Source organism: Topomyia yanbarensis, chromosome 3 (assembly GCF_030247195.1).
Source record: "Topomyia yanbarensis strain Yona2022 chromosome 3, ASM3024719v1, whole genome shotgun sequence".
NCBI classification, from domain to species: Eukaryota; Metazoa; Arthropoda; class Insecta; order Diptera; family Culicidae; genus Topomyia; species Topomyia yanbarensis.
In genome coordinates, this window is record NC_080672.1 from 310,581,161 (window position 1) to 310,598,832 (window position 17,672).

Here is a 17,672-nt window from a genome sequence, read left to right on the forward strand (position 1 = left end):
ACTATCGGCAAAAATTGTAATTATACTATCAATTATTCTAATAGGACTAGGTTTCACCTACAAAACAAAGGTAAAATTGTTTGTCCATAAGCACCCGTTCAAAAGTTATACACTTTATGTCTGGCCTTCCTTTATGTCTGGTCTTCCTGAAGTCGCGTGCATGGCTCACTGAACGAGTAGGCGCTGGTGTTCAAAGACGCTTTCGCTTGATTTCCTGAGTGACGCGCACTCTGTGTACTAGTGCGCCTACCGGAAGGTTAACACTGATATTGAATGATTTTCCAATGGGTGCATTAACCGGCTGGATATTTTCAAATATTTCAGACTGTGGTGAAGGCAGCAATTTTATGCATAATCTTTTTTGCCCTGAAGCTAACTTTCATACGATAATCTGGACCGAGATGAAATTGTATGTCACCCATTGGAAATCGGTTTTGGAATCAGTTGTTACATTTGCGCTGACATTCAGAGAGAAAACATTCCGAATGCGATGACTGGGATCCAACAGCGAAATCTGCTGTTAAAAGACTGAGACAGAGAGTTGTGAGAGAAAGAATTTCAACGTTTGGTGGAAACTAATGGGTAGAATAAGTATCTAGTTAAATTCCCATATTTTCTGCATCAAATGTGTACACTGCAACCTCCATTTACGAACCAAGCCAAGGGTTCGTAAATTAAATTAGTTCGTTTTTTGGGATTTAGATCGTAAAAAAAGTTCGCTTCACATTCTTATTAAAATTCGTTGGTTGAGCAATATTATCGATAACCCTAACAATTTGGGAATTTTTGAAAAGGGCTTGACGAGTAGATTATAGAAACGGTAGCTTGGAGCTATTTCGAACAATATCTGTATAAACTATGAGGGTATTTTTAAGCGGGTTTGATGAGTAGATGAGCGATGCCCTTTTGAAGGCCAATATAGCGTTTTCTGGTTGAGAAAAGTTTTCTATAATCATATCATTCGCATCACAAATCACTATACCTATATCGATTATATGATTATCTTATTTCGAAAACGTCAATATTTTAGGTTATAATGATGTCTTAACTGGAATTCGCCATCTTGATTTTCAAAATACATTGATTTTCGTCATCTACTCATCAATTCTATTCCGAGAATATCCAACTTTTATTAGTGACAGTTAGCTAGGAATATGATAAATTGTATACCACTTCATACTGCACACTTTGAAAAACACTTGCGATAAATGAAACCAGAATGGTTCAATTGCACTGTTAAATGAATCTGATTGGGTTACGTTCACCTACTTCAGAAAACCATTGGAACGTATTTGATTGTAATATATTTGCAGTGTCAACAGAAACAATAAACTTCAACAATTAAATTAAAATAAATTTAATTCGGTTAAAAATGCGGGCCCCCAAAACAGACCCGGGCCCCAGGGTAGTTGCCCCCCCTGACCCCCCCTCTCGTCGGGCCTGGTTCAACTACTGTCATGTAACACCATTTTCACAATAAAATTAAAATTTCACCACAAAAGACCTTATATTCTACATGCCGAATTTAGCATCAGCGACAAACATGAATGCCGATTTTGGTTTGCATCATATTTATTCCACATTCGACAGCTTTTTATCAAAAGAAATTATTTCAATATCCTTTGAATACTTGGTAGGTCACGTTTCTGTGAAGTTTGTTCTAAATTTAACTAACATTGACTTGATTTGGCTACCTGTTCATTTTACCCCCCCCCCTGTTCATTTTACCCACAAGTCCCCTACATTGGACCGAAACAAGCCGTATGGATCATATATGGATTTTATTTCTATACTCATTTCTGTTAAATGAATTATTTTACAAACAACTCATTCGAAATAATTATACCGTACAAATCCGAATGAAGCATAATTATTCACAAATCAGACTTCAATTGATGTAATAATACTTTGTTAGCCCCCCTCGAGCTCTAAAAACATCTTTTAGAAGTCGTGGGATTTAATCAACCAATTATCCCAGGCCAGAGAAATCAGTTTATTACCAAGGATCTCGAATAGTTAAAATAGACCAAAATCCTTAAAACAGACAAAATACTTACACGCATCACGTACAATCGATGTCTTGTTATGACAGGCTATCAGTCCTGATTTAAATCCAATGGAGAACATTTGGGTAAGTTTGTCTCAACGTGTATTCGCAAATGGACAACAATTTGATACAACACTTGAGTTGAAAATAGCGATTTAGAAGCAAAAAATAATATGACCAAGAATATCGCGATGTTTCGCCTAACCCAATTGCGAAATCTAGATAAAAATTTGTGCTAAACATATCTTGTTCCAAAATGCAATAAATTGGATCAAATGGATCGATCCTTATAAAAAGGTTCTGCTACAATTCTTTGTTGGTTTCCCGGTAAACGGTTTTGGTATACCGTGCAAAAGTTTTCATCACTCGTTATCGTGGATCAGAGAAATAAAAACTACATTGATGTCTTCATAGGGCACCTTTCGATCCTAAACGGGAAGAGATCACAGAAAAAAAAACTACACAGCAAACCTGCTGCGATCCAGCACAAACGGATACCAAAACAACCATTATAATCAACCAACTAAATCATCGCCATTCAATAGCATAATGTTGTAGCAAAAAATAATATTTGTGCGGGAAAAGGCGTCTCCTTTTATCGTCATATTACATCATAACTGTAAATGACCTATTTTTCGCTGTTATTGCTGGCGCTGCTGCTGCTGTTCAGCACTCATGGCTGTTGGAAGTACCTAAGAACGCCATATGCAAGTGGTGCATTGAGATGCACCTTTCATCGTTTGCAATTATCATCAATCCTACAGCGTGGCAGCATTCCACCCGCATGCATGTTGACGGTTGTTGCACCCTCACCTGAACGCAGCAGCACCAGGCCAGGCCATGCCACCGTGTAGAATAAACAGCACAGCAATAAAACATGAGTTCCGCATGTTTGTTTGAAGCCGGTTTCTGTCGCCGAATGGATGGCTATGGGAAGAGAGGTTAGATACTATCCGAGGGCAACCAATAGAAAAGAAACATTTGTCGATGATGATAGGTTTTGCGATGCAATGGTGGTAGCTGCGTCTTTCGCCTAGTTGCACCGCACGGTGCCGGGTGGTGTTGGTGGTTGATGGAAGCACAATGTGAGTTTGTCGCTAGGGGGCTCCAGTAGGATGATGGTATTCAATTGCACGGAATTCGGGTAACCGTACAGTAAAAATATATATTAACAAAATATAATTTGCAAAAAGTGGTCAACGTCAATAATTTGTTTACTTTGCAGTAGTATTAAAGGCACTACGCTATTGTTTCGTAAGAGATTCTTGACATAATAAAAGTACATCCAATGTAAAGTTACAACCAAATTCTGAACAAATGGAAACAATTTCTGACCAAATTTCTCGATAATATCACAGTAAAATATTATGTATTCGAAGCACATGGGAAACAATGTTGAGCGAACATACGATAGAAAGAAATTATTTATCATGAAAGGGAGTTCAATCTTCAATGGAAAACTTTCTCACGCACTTGAAACTTTTTTTTTATAAAATCGTAAAAAAAACTGTTGATTCACATTCCCCAAAGATCAAAATAACCTACCGTAACATGTGCAACCCGGATGCAATCGAAAAATATCACAAGTAAAAGTGAGAAAAAAACGAATCAAACAACCCATCAAACGGGTAACACGAAACAAACCGATCATCTTTTGATGTCCTTAACTACGAACAGCAACCATTTGAGAGCCACACCTGATGCTGTTTCAAAAAAAACGAGATTCCTAACGATGGGAAAGTGGTCCTAAGGAAAGAACCGAATCAGCATCAGCATGTTCTCACTCCTTTTTCGTCGCTTTTTTCATATCGTGTTAAATGAGCGCCTAACTCACCCTCGGGATGTTTGATTGATAAACAATAATTTCAGGGTTTTTAGGTGCGTTTTTTTTGTTCGGTTGTGTGATCTTACGCTCTAATGTAGCGAAAAAAAAGTATTTAACTGCGAGTCCTTTTTCTCAGCCATCTCAACACCTACGATTTCCCTCAACGAAAGGGATATGGTGGTACCGGTGGGAACTCGGTACAGCAGCGTTTGGATACCGTTAGATGCAGGAGAATCCTTTCAGTTTTGTGTACACTCTCGGTTTGCGTTTTGTCTGTTTTATTTCATTGACCGGGTGATGGTCGGGATTTCAATCGTGGGAAAGGATTCGATGCTGGGACAGAAGTGAGCATCTGTTTAAGTGGTGGGCCGTTAGGTGAAGGCGGAAAAGGATTAACAGGATGTTTATAAAAACGGTATTAAGTGTCGATGGTATAGTTCAAATGGAAGGACTGCCGGATGACAGTTGTAAAATCGATTGATTTCAAAAAAGTTTATTACAATTCAAGTTACAGTAAATAGCACGTTGTTTTAAGTTTCGATGGTACATGCATTTGAAGGTGCCTAAAATTTACAAACTATTGGCACACATTGACATAACCTATTTTACTTTGATATTTATAACAGAAATTCTTATCATAATCACAGGAATGGCCAATCACTCCCATTTAGGGGAGGGCGATCTAAACAATTATTTATTTCTATTACTATATTATGATTGTCATAATGTTATTCTTATCAATTTTGTTCTTTTGCGGTGAATTGACAAGTAAGAGTAACGAAATACATGAAACTGAAAGACGAAATTATAGTCTGGACGCCAGATCTTCAATCAGAAGTCGTACTTTCAGTTCAAATATTTCATTTTATGTTTATAACTTATCCAATCTGTGTTTGAATTTTATGTACTTCGTTTCAACTTTAAAATAATCGGATTTTTCATAACACAAACATATGCCTTGTGTCTTATGTTATATGTCTGAGGTTATAGAAGAAAGCGAAAGTTTAGACTTATTTTCGAAAATGATAAACTTATTTCGCAAATAACATTACAAGAACAATTAAAGGTTTCCAGCTCATATGCAATCTAACATTTGAGAAAGGCTTCAAGAGTGCCACAATTCGTCACTAGGGGATCCCAAATAAACTTAGTAAGTAGTTCTCATTCAATTAATTATTTGAAACAGCTCGATGCATTATCTTTATGTCTTTTTCAGTTTTACAAAATTTATGCAATAAAAACTTACTAACGTATAGTAGGGGATCCCGGGACTGGTTGGCGGTTGGGGTAAGTTGGCGGAATTCCTTATTCTCCGTTTCTATTAGACGTATAGCGCTGCCTCTCGATGTGTACCTCACGTTATGAGAAACTCATTATCCAATGTGTTGTTGCAAAACATTTTGTTTTGTAGAAGTTGTGGGCGATATTGTGTCTTCGACCATACCAAGTATTTTTTTTTAATTTAGAACACTTTGTGTTATTTAGGTAGATTTTCAATCTATTTCCTGAATGACTATATTTTTCGATAGTACTTGGAAAGAGCTTTCAGTATCCGTATGGATATGACACCTATCCACACACAAAAGATATTTTTAAATAGTTTTTTTTTATAAAATATGCGGTTGGTCATACACGCGGGGCAAGCTGGCGGTACCATTTATAGTGCAAAAATTGTCATAAATTTTTTTTTCTGGAATTCACTCCAAAGCAAGAATTTTTTTTCTTGTGTATCTCGTCAATGCAGAGGACATTTACTTCGGTTAATCGCCTGAAGAATTTTGAATATTTGCTTTGGAATATGAAGCACGCATCAAATTAAAAATGCCGGGGTATTGAAACTGAAATATAATATGAAATGTCGATTGATATACAGTTTTCCTGAAAAGACATTCAGCACGTTCCAAAAGTACCCCTGAAGTATTTGCATTGATTATTTCTTACTGAATCCATACATACCGCCAACTTACCAACTTTTATAAATGGGATTAAAATACTTTTCTCTAAACGCACGTATTTTTGATTGTAGATATTATGACGACGTCGTAAGTAGTTTTATGTACGATAACAAAATGAAGGTTTTGCAACTGATAAGGCCAAACTAAACTGTGGCCAAAGGTTCGTCCTGTCAAAAACAAAAATTACCTAATATGATCCAATTTATATCATAAAGTCAATCGTACATTATATCATTAAGTTTATACCGCATGGAAGACTAATCAAAAGAAAACTTTGAAAACTCCAAAACGATTTAACGTGCAGTGGGCAAAAATATATAAGATTGTGTACTAAAAACTGAAATTTATTTTCTATTTCTTATTTTACTATAATTATCGCAAGGATTTTGACCGACTATTTAAACAAAGTTTAAGTATTTATGAGTGGCGGGCTCTCGAAAAATTGATTTTGATTCATATTTTACCAATAATTCAAAACTTTGCAATTTGTAGATGGGTTTTAAAAAACGGTGGTTTATGTTTTTGCTTAAATTATACGGTTAATATAGAATCATTAGTCTAATTGCGATTTCTTATCCTTTCATGACTACATGTGATTTCTATTTATACTTATTTTAATCCATCGTAACTGCTCTATGAATCACGAAAGTATAAGAAAACGCAGGAATAATTTATTGTATTCTTCATATAATCTAGAGTTTCTATTTATTCATTTTTTTCTCCGTTTCTATTGTTTCATATTTTAATTTTCTGCATTTTTTCTTGATAATTTTTCTATTTCATCCCGGTTATTTAGTCTCTCTTTTTTCATGTATTATACATGTATTTTGTTTTATATATTAGCTTCACAATTTCCTTTCTATATTTTCACTATTTTTTGCAGTCTTTTTCAAATTCGTCAATTTTTTTTGTTTGTCCCTGTTAACGACGCAACCCTGGCTGAAGCAGTCTAATTTCTACTTCTGCCGCAGTCAGACGTACAATCGAGCCAAGTGAACAACAAGCCTCTCGATCTAGTGTGCATTGTTTCGAGAACAAAGGAAATATCGGATTATTCTTGTCATCATGAGTAAAGTTGACGAAAAAGCTCTACTCCGACCCAACGCAGCGGTCGTTGACTTTAAATTTTGTTTAAAACGACCGAGTTTTAGTGAAGTGGAATACCTTCTGAAGGTAAAAATGCAACTTAGACTTGCGGAAGTCTTGTACCTTCAGTATCATCATCTTCGCAATGTAGTGTTAATATCATTCAACACGTTAGCACAAGCCGAGCGTTTCGTTTTGAAGAACAACTTAAAACACGTGGTTGAAAGTGACAACGTTGGAATTAAGATTCCCGTATACATTGAGAATGATTATATAGATGTAAGGTTATATGACCTATCACCTCGTACTCCTCCTGAGCCAATTGCAAAATGCATGTTGCAATACGGAGAAGTAGAATCCGTTACACCTGATACTTGGAGAAACTTCTTCCCGGGTACTCCTAACGGCGTTTTTGTAGTGAGGATGCGGGTTGAAAGGCCTATACCCTCCTACTTGGCAATAAAACTCAATACTCACGGAACTACAATTATGCAAACTACGCTATGCACCCATGAGGGGCAAACTCCTACGTGCAAGTATTGTAATCAGACAGCTCATCCTGGACAACCTTGCGCGGAAGATGCAGAGGAAAATGCATCTCAACCGATTGCCAACTCATCTACGGCAAACCAACCTAAAACAGAGTTTTCAATACCAATGCCTGAACCACAAACGGTGGCCAAATTTGTGGCAGCTGTTCAGACCATAATGACAACCGTAAAAGAATCATCCAGCACCGCAAAAGCAACTGTAAGCAACTTCGGCAACGAATGCAGTAACAATGACGACGGATTTACACTGATCAACAATAAGTGCAAGAAGCAAGGGAGAACATCTGATCCCGGACACCAAGCCAGCTTCGACCGGGACGTGAAAAACAAGAGAGACTTAAATGAACCCCCTGACGCTGTTTGCCAACAGACCTCGCGAAAAAAGGTCTCCGCTCGCAATAAAAAGTTGCGCGCGAGATCCAATTAATTAATTCTTGTATTTTTATTTTTACATGTATTGTAAACGTATAAAAGATCCACGGCTCCGTTAAGCTACCGCTATGAGCCGTGTCAAGTAAACGAATTATATAAAAAAAAACCCTGGCTGAAGCGACCGAGGTGAGCGTTGACTGCACCCATGGATCGACGAAGGGATCGGCAACCTAAAAGAAGGTCAAAATGAACGTACATTGAGGAGGAAGAAAGTGGAGAAAAAAAAAATTGATTGCTGTTAAATTTATTAGTCCTACTTAAAATTATATTATTTACATATTTCTACCTAAATTGATTATTCTACCTAACTAAACGGTTAGAGAATTAGACAGTGAACTTAATATCTATCGAATTATACCTAAATACACATTATTAATTACAGGAATTGCTACAAAATAAGTGATCGAAGATCATATGTAAGATTTCAACTTACTGAACATTAGGTGAGAAATGGGAAATAGCACTTTACCTAAAGCAAAATTATTAATAGGCTTATTTATTAGGGTTTCTAAGGCTATATATGGGTCATTCCATGCGAAGTGATCAAGGCACGTGTAATCGACCTTCACGAATTTGAACCAAATTTGGAGGAATTGTTCATCTAGGGCCAATATATAAAAACCCAATTTTTTGTAACAATTGAACCACCCCTTGGGTCATGGGAGCACCCCCCCCCCCCCACTGTTTTGGCAAATTGGCAAAATCCTTGATTTGCTATTGATCTTTTCTCCGGAACTATTTACTCTAGAATCAAACCACAAGATGGCTTTTGAAGAAAATTGTTCAAGGAATCTAGAAAAAATATTATTTTTTGCTGGCAGTGCTGCCAACTATGCGATTTTTTTCAGTTAAATGTTAAAAGTTAATTTTTCTCCTAATACATATATTTTAATCTTGAAAATTTTAATGCCATCGCGTTCCTCAGACATTTTCACATAAAAAACACTTATCATCCCAATATAAAATGAGCGCATCCTGAGATACACCGTTTTGAAGAGAAAAAAACCGCAATTTCCCATATAAAATCGCAAGCGCACAACACTAAAAAACCAACTTGAGTACTCTGAGTTCAAACATAACTTTTTGTGAAGTAGGCGAGAAATGATGAAAAACTACGTTTTTGGTTTGCTTCTAGCAGATCAGGGTCGATTTTTATGACCGCTTGAAGATTTTCTCAATTTTGGCCAATAAAAATGGATTTTTATATGAGAAAGTCGGAGTTTTTCTCTTCAAAACGGTATATCTCAGGATCCGCTCATATTATATTGGGATGATAAGTGTTTTTTATATGAAAATGTCTGAGGAACGCGATGGCATTAAAATTTTCAAAATTAAAATATATGTATTTAGAGAAAAAATAACTTTTAATATTTAACTGAAAAAATCGCATAGTTGACATCACTGCCGGCAAAAAATATTATTTTTTCTAGATTCCTTCAACAATTTTCTTCAAAAGCCATCTTGTGGTTTGATTCTAGAGTAAATAGAACCGGAGGTATGATCAAAAGAAAATCAAGGGTTTTGGCAATTTGCTAAAACGGGGGGTGCTCCCATGACCCGAGGAGTGGTTAAATTGACACAAAAATTTGGGTTTTCATATATTGGCCCTAGATGAACAATTCCTCCAAATTTGTTTCAAATCCGTGAAGGTCGATTTCAAGTTTGCATCTTTTTTTGATCACTTCGCGTGGAATGACCCATATACATACAGTTAAAACGTTATATTGTTGCGCGATAGCGAGGAAAGTACTACAGTAGGTATGCATTTAATATCAGATAACCTTAAACTGATGCCTTTTATGTACTATCGCAGGAATTTTGTAATCTTCGCAAATATATTGACAGAATTGGAAACTTCGCCTTTTTATCGCCAACAGTCCCATTTTTTCAATTCATTTAATCTTTTCATGTTGTTTTTTAATTTTTACGTTTTATCTATCGTTTCATTTGTTTTTTTTATTCATTTGTTCAATTGATTTAATTAAATTAATTGAATTTATTTCATAAAACTTTAATCCATGCGATAATTTTTGTATTTTTTCGTATTTTTCAATAAACCTGTTTTAGTAATTTCTATATCCGCACTTTTTCCATATTTTTCATTATTAGGTCTGCACTTTTTCCATATTTTTCATTATAAGGGCTGTCATTTTCTAAAAAAGAATCATTTTATCGTTTTAGTTTTTTATTTTGTTGTGAATTTTGCTGTTCTCTATTTATCAGTTTTGAAATTTAGCCTATTTTTGTACTGATTTTTTCAATATTCTTAAATTTTCTTTACTCTTGTGTTCCAGTACTTTAAGCACTTTCCTTTTTTTGCCTATTTAAACAATTTTGAATTTTATGCTTTCCATTTTCTTTATTTTATCATTTGCACATTTCATATCATTTTATTGTAATCTCTTGGTGTTTTATGCATTTTACAATAATTTGTCCATTTTTTTTTAAATTTTTCCAAGCTAAATTTTTTTTTCATTCCATGGTCGCTTTTCATCATTTGTTCCATTTTGAAAAATTCTTAAAAAAAAATCCGTTTTCCTGTTTTCATTCTCCTAATTTGTTATGTGTTACATGTGTTTATATTTTAAACATTTTGTATTATTGATATTTACACGTCTAACTCAGGGGATCCATTACTCTCATTTCTGTATTTGTTTAATTTTCTGTAGCTTTGTATTTATTTTCTTATTTTTTTGCTTTGTTCATTATTCTTCCTTTTGTCGTTTGTCCTGTTTTCCATACTTAAGATATTTTAGTTTACATTTTATCATCTACTATCTTTTCATTATTTTAACTAAAATAAACTAGAATATATTTTTCTATTTCTTTAATTTTAGTCTAATTTCCTTTGTTATTTCCTTTATCTAATTTGATTGTTTAATTTATTCAATCTGTTTTATGTTGCTATTAATTTAATTTTATACAAACTTTCAAATTTTAACTTTTCTATTGTCTTAATTTTGCTAATTTTCTGTCGTCTCTCTGGTTTGTTTTTTTATTTTGGTAGTTTTTTTACTATTTGCATATTTTTAGTCTCTTTCCACTATTTTGAATACGCATTTCAGCTTTCTCGTTTTGTTCCATTTTATCTGCTTATTATTTTTCTCGTTCGTTTCTAATTTATTTATTTTTTTGTTTTTCTTTCTTTAAATTCTACCTCCATTGAAGGTTATTATTGCTTTTTTTGAATTTATTGCATTTCTATTTTGCTACTACAATTTGCACAAGGTTGCCATTGTGAGTATTGTTTAATAATACTGCACCAAATATATGAATGATGGCCAAAATGAAGGTGTTGCAAATCAGTTTTCCCCTGAATCGAAGAAATTCAACTACACTTTCCAGCAAATGAGATGCTTTATTTTCAGAGGCTGGTAATGTTGTAGCGCACCGACCTGTCCGCATGTGTTTTTTCTTTAATGAATTCTCGGTGAAACTAGCCAAAGATCTGAGAAAATCTATGCAATAACGGCACCTTGATAAATATGAATTATTGGTAAATTGGCTCCTTTCAAAATCACTAAAAATGTCGAAGGGATATTTTACCCCTTCAATGTCGCGCAAATTGCTTGCTGAACGAGCACCAGATGCCTTAAGACGATTTCGCTACATTTTACAAGCAGCGTGCACTCAGTGCACTACCGCTACTTCCGGAAGGTTAAGAGGTTTTACGATCAAAATTTGGTCGACTAAAGTTTAACGTATTTCTTTGCACGATATTCAAAAAATCTGAAAAACCCTCGTTTCCTGCGTGCAGAAAGATGCCTCTTTTTTAATTTTGACATACGCTCTTCAGTTATAAAAGTGTCGCCCAAGCAAGAGGAGCAATGCAGTGAAATTTTGCTCACGTATAGCCTGAATCCGACCTACTTGCACGCTGAATAAGCGACATCTTTAACACTAGCCAAATCAATTGCTACCAGCGTAATGCCAACCGGAAGGGAAAAGTGGCCGATATTTTCAAACATTTCAAGGTGTTGAAGTTCACACAGAAAAATCTAGTTTGGCAGACTTTCTGTACCTATGGTTTGAAAAGTGACATTTTAATTGAAATCGAGATCTTCAAACAGGAAATTAACGTGAAAGAGTGCATGAAAAAACGTTTGATACCTTTCATGAAGCAACAAGATCGTTCTATTCTGTTTTGGCCGGATTTTTAATTCTGCCATTACGGAACAAGAACATGTAGTGGTATGCCGCCAACAACGTTCAGGTGGCGCCCATGGACAAGAACAATAAATAAAGAACCTTGAAGCACAGAGGATCCCGAAATTCGTTAACGCCGAGCTCGGTCGCCTACGCAACGTACTCCGAAAACAGCGAAAGCGATACTTACATCGTAGGACCGACGACAACAAAACTATTCATCGTCAAACTCAACTGCAATATGAGTGACCCAGGAACAGTGCCACCGTACTCAGCCTAAACTCGAGTTTTTTGCTTCTGAGATTTACTCCTCTCGGCGGAGCACCACGATGGCCATAAAAGTTCTATTGTTCTTTGTACGATGCCTACTAGATTGATGACACTGTTCTTTATCATTCGCTTTGCGCTGACTCGGACAGAAGTAGCAAGTAGACTGATTGTCGTGACAGTTGCCTTGTCTTTGCTAGTTAGATGCAAACTGAAGTAAGCAGTTAAGCTATTAAAAAAAGATTGTTTCCATCAAAGAAATGAAAAGAGTGGTTCAGGCATGTTCAAATGTGCCTTTTTCTTTGTTTCGCAATTTCTATTACTAAAAACATTTTTTTCCAAATTTGAATTAGCTTCCTCTAAGTATTTTACTACTTAATATGTTTTCAAATGTCTACCGGAAAAGCAGATCGAATGATTTAATCGTGAACAATTATATTTTTGTGTTTAGTTTTGATGGCTAAAACTTACTAGCTCATATCGCCACACATTCGATACCATACTAATTTATCATGGGCTTGAATTTTCATAACAGAAGTGCATATCATGTTCAAATGTATGTATAACTGAACTTCTCTTTCTCTGATGACTGTACGCCGTGACTTGCGAAAAATTTGGAGGTCAAAAGATCACTTGGATCACCCGGTTCAGGTGGGTCCTCGACACCAGGCAATAAACCAATTACAAATTGAGCTGTTCGAAAAGATATTCGGTCATGCCATCACAAACGACCGTCAGCTTCCTCCGGGGTTGATCTGCGGGGCAGCGGCGAACAATAATTTAAAAATTTGTATACGTGTTACAAGCGGGTAAAAGTGCCAGAAGCCGCAAAAGAATGCGCCAAGCTTCGCTTTATATTCAAACAATGAAAACAAACAGCAGACTCATTTTGCAGCTACTTGAACTGGGGAATAAAACGTTGATGGTTTTACTCGTCGGCAACCTCATTATCTCTCGCCCGAGTGCCGTGTGCGATCCAGAAAAACCATAAAACTAAGCCTTTCTCCAGACGGTAGCGCTAGGTTCACCGGAGGGCTGTCGATGAAGATGTAAGGTTCATTGTTCCAGTTTGCAGAGTTTGCGAAGTTCACGATCGAGTCCGTCAGTGATCGTTACCAGGAAGGGCTTTGCAGCCTGGGGGTGCGAGCAGCCATTCCACCCCCAGAATCAGTACTAAAATTATAATTGAAAAAGTATGTTGATTATTAAACATTGAAAATTGAAATTTGAAATTTAAAATTATGATTTGTGAAGTCAGAAATCCTGTTCAGATACTCATTGTTCCTACATATTTTCACTTGACCCCCCATCCAACAACCCCTCAACCATTCGCGAATCTCGGGAGACAGCACTGTTGCATACCGCCGCTGGGAGAAAGGTGCAAACTAAATCGTCCAAATGCAGGAAATTGTTTGTACTCTGTCGCCGTGGTCTTTCTCGCTCGCGTCATTCTTCTCCTACTGTGTGTATGTGTGTATACGCTAGTCGACTGTTGTTGTTGTTTTTGTTGATCTAAGCTTCTAGTTCACGACCGTATCTCGAAAACAGTGTGGTAGGTACTGCTTCCATTATATAACCAAAGTACCGTTAAAGGAGATGACGGGCGGCAGCAGCTTCGGAGTTGGGGCCGACTGACGGTGGCGGCAAGCGACGAACCCCGGAGCGGGTCTGTACTGATGACCATAGTTGTGCTAGCTTTGCAATGCGGGGACTGCTCGCAAATCCGTGGTTCTTGCCGGCGGTGAGTGTGTGGGAAGGTAGTGTTGCAAAAGCCCCACACCACCGGGAATTATTACAGCATCCCAACATTTCATTGGACGGAAGTATAGTTTAGTGAGAAAACATGCCCAAGCGGCACCGGGAGAAGGTTGGTTTAGAAGTGGCTTAAGTCACGGTCACGAATGTTGTTCGCTCATTTTTCGCCCTCTTCGCGTCTTCTTTCGCCGCGCCGAGGTGCACGATGCCGTGGCAAAAATTGTGGGTCAAATTGATTATGAAAATTATTGCAAAATTGCAGTCCTATTAGGTGTGCGAAGCTGCATAGAATCGGCGACCGATGCCGATGCCTATATAGCATCCCGGAAGATTTGGGCCGATTTGGAGATAAATTGGCTTTTCATTGCGATTAGCCAATCGGCTCACGACTTTATTCGAGGTGGAGCGATATAATCGATTGCTGGTGTTTCTGGGATATGGAGCTGACCGTTTGTTCGGTTCCCAGGAACAGTTCGTTGCGATAAATTAGACGTGTGTCATTGTACATTTCTTACGTTATGAATCGTGTTATTTACTCAAAAATAAAAGAATATAATGTTTAAATTCAAGCTGCTTAGCCCCTCCATATAACTCCTATTTCCTATTTCCCATTTCCTATTTCCTATTTCCCATTTCCTATTTCCTATTTCGTATTTCCTATTTCCTATTTCCTATTTCCTATTTCCTATTTCTTATTTCCTATTTCCTATTTCCTATTTCCTATTTCCTATTTCCTATTTCCTATTTCCTATTTCCTATTTCCTATTTCCTATTTCCTATTTCCTATTTCCTATTTCCTATTTCCTATTTCCTATTTCCTATTTCCTATTTCCTATTTCCTATTTCCTATTTCCTATTTCCTATTTCCTATTTCCTATTTCCTATTTCCTATTTCCTATTTCCTATTTCCTATTTCCTATTTCCTATTTCCTATTTCCTATTTCCTATTTCCTATTTCCTATTTCCTATTTCCTATTTCCTATTTCCTATTTCCTATTTCCTATTTCCTATTTCCTATTTCCTATTTCCTATTTCCTATTTCCTATTTCCTATTTCCTATTTCCTATTTCCTATTTCCTATTTCCTATTTCCTATTTCCTATTTCCTATTTCCTATTTCCTATTTCCTATTTCCTATTTCCTATTTCCTATTTCCTATTTCCTATTTCCTATTTCCTATTTCCTATTTCCTATTTCCTATTTCCTATTTCCTATTTCCTATTTCCTATTTCCTATTTCCTATTTCCTATTTCCTATTTCCTATTTCCTATTTCCTATTTCCTATTTCCTATTTCCTATTTCCTATTTCCTATTTCCTATTTCCTATTTCCTATTTCCTATTTCCTATTTCCTATTTCCTATTTCCTATTTCCTATTTCCTATTTCCTATTTCCTATTTCCTATTTCCTATTTCCTATTTCCTATTTCCTATTTCCTATTTCCTATTTCCTATTTCCTATTTCCTATTTCCTATTTCCTATTTCCTATTTCCTATTTCCTATTTCCTATTTCCTATTTCCTATTTCCTATTTCCTATTTCCTATTTCCTATTTCCTATTTCCTATTTCCTATTTCCTATTTCCTATTTCCTATTTCCTATTTCCTATTTCCTATTTCCTATTTCCTATTTCCTATTTCCTATTTCCTATTTCCTATTTCCTATTTCCTATTTCCTATTTCCTATTTCCTATTTCCTATTTCCTATTTCCTATTTCCTATTTCCTATTTCCTATTTCCTATTTCCTATTTCCTATTTCCTATTTCCTATTTCCTATTTCCTATTTCCTATTTCCTATTTCCTATTTCCTATTTCCTATTTCCTATTTCCTATTTCCTATTTCCTATTTCCTATTTCCTATTTCCTATTTCCTATTTCCTATTTCCTATTTCCTATTTCCTATTTCCTATTTCCTATTTCCTATTTCCTATTTCCTATTTCCTATTTCCTATTTCCTATTTCCTATTTCCTATTTCCTATTTCCTATTTCCTATTTCCTATTTCCTATTTCCTATTTCCTATTTCCTATTTCCTATTTCCTATTTCCTATTTCCTATTTCCTATTTCCTATTTCCTATTTCCTATTTCCTATTTCCTATTTCCTATTTCCTATTTCCTATTTCCTATTTCCTATTTCCTATTTCCTATTTCCTATTTCCTATTTCCTATTTCCTATTTCCTATTTCCTATTTCCTATTTCCTATTTCCTATTTCCTATTTCCTATTTCCTATTTCCTATTTCCTATTTCCTATTTCCTATTTCCTATTTCCTATTTCCTATTTCCTATTTCCTATTTCCTATTTCCTATTTCCTATTTCCTATTTCCTATTTCCTATTTCCTATTTCCTATTTCCTATTTCCTATTTCCTATTTCCTATTTCCTATTTCCTATTTCCTATTTCCTATTTCCTATTTCCTATTTCCTATTTCCTATTTCCTATTTCCTATTTCCTATTTCCTATTTCCTATTTCCTATTTCCTATTTCCTATTTCCTATTTCCTATTTCCTATTTCCTATTTCCTATTTCCTATTTCCTATTTCCTATTTCCTATTTCCTATTTCCTATTTCCTATTTCCTATTTCCTATTTCCTATTTCCTATTTCCTATTTCCTATTTCCTATTTCCTATTTCCTATTTCCTATTTCCTATTTCCTATTTCCTATTTCCTATTTCCTATTTCCTATTTCCTATTTCCTATTTCCTATTTCCTATTTCCTATTTCCTATTTCCTATTTCCTATTTCCTATTTCCTATTTCCTATTTCCTATTTCCTATTTCCTATTTCCTATTTCCTATTTCCTATTTCCTATTTCCTATTTCCTATTTCCTATTTCCTATTTCCTATTTCCTATTTCCTATTTCCTATTTCCTATTTCCTATTTCCTATTTCCTATTTCCTATTTCCTATTTCCTATTTCCTATTTCCTATTTCCTATTTCCTATTTCCTATTTCCTATTTCCTATTTCCTATTTCCTATTTCCTATTTCCTATTTCCTATTTCCTAGTTTCTATCTCCTATTTCAAGTGACCACGAGAAAAAACGCATTTTTAACTCCTAACTTTTAATACTCAAATGATTTGTTTCTCACCACGCTGAACTTCTGCAATTACCGAAAATGTCACATAAAACAAGTTTGAAAATTATCAGGTCCAATTATGCAAATAATTATCTCCAAAAGCACCTGAGCCCTAATTAAATGCCGAGGAAAGAAAATCTCTCCCGCATCAGTTTCATTTTCTCATTTCTGCTTCATCACAACACTCGATTCGCACCAGTTTGCGCACTGAAGAAATGGCCCGGCTAGTTGGTTGCAGCAGCAGCCCAGTAGCGGTCATTCACCTATTGACCAAATGTTCTCATTTTCTGCCACCACATCTTTCACCACCGTGACCATCGCACACTTACTCTGTTTATGTTGTGTGTTCGCTTATGTTTGGTTTTTTCTCTTCGCTCATTCTTTTTCTTTTTTGACAATAAAACATAACAGTTGTCCGATCGAACGGAAAGGTGTCCAAAAGCCCACGAATTTCGTACCGGGCAATTACGTGATACCCCGATGCGTAGTGGTCATAAGAGATGGGTACCTTTCTCCTTTATTACGGACTG